Here is a 428-nt window from a genome sequence, read left to right as displayed (position 1 = left end):
CAATACCTACACTCAAATATGTAAATGTTCAAAACAACACAAAAATGCAAGGTTTACCTTTTATTAGAACCTTAAAGACCTCACAAAATGCACAGCTCATATAAAACAGCAGCGTGGCACAATATATGTTTTTTCATCATCTTCAGGTGAAAATTGCCTGTCATAAGGCTGATAATATATTAGTTCAGACACAAATAATAGCAAGCACATCATCCACAATGTCTATACTGAAAGCATTCAGATGATCATCAAAATACTCTGTAATGACTTTAACAGTCAAAAGAAATGCTNAGTGTTAAAATTAACACCAGCCATTGTTTAATATTCAACAATACTGGGTGTTAAATTAACAATACAATAGTGTTAAGTGTTAATATATAGTGTTACAATTAACACCAGTCAGTGTTTAATAATCAACAAGACCAGGT

At 31.4% G+C, this 428-nt stretch overlaps 1 protein-coding gene across 1 annotated transcript in view; it reads right to left on the bottom strand.

The window, feature by feature from the left end:
- Nucleotides 1-47: 47 nt before the first annotated feature.
- Nucleotides 48-428, bottom strand: part of LOC106511603 (uncharacterized) — a gene marked incomplete at its 5' end in the record, with an annotated part of 11555 nt that continues 11174 nt past the window's right edge. The window contains 1 exon segment of the mRNA XM_014000360.1: nucleotides 48-288.

This window comes from Austrofundulus limnaeus, unplaced genomic scaffold (assembly GCF_001266775.1).
Source record: "Austrofundulus limnaeus strain Quisiro unplaced genomic scaffold, Austrofundulus_limnaeus-1.0 Scaffold2983, whole genome shotgun sequence".
Taxonomy (NCBI): domain Eukaryota; kingdom Metazoa; phylum Chordata; class Actinopteri; order Cyprinodontiformes; family Rivulidae; genus Austrofundulus; species Austrofundulus limnaeus.
This window is presented reverse-complemented; position numbering and strand designations above follow the sequence as displayed.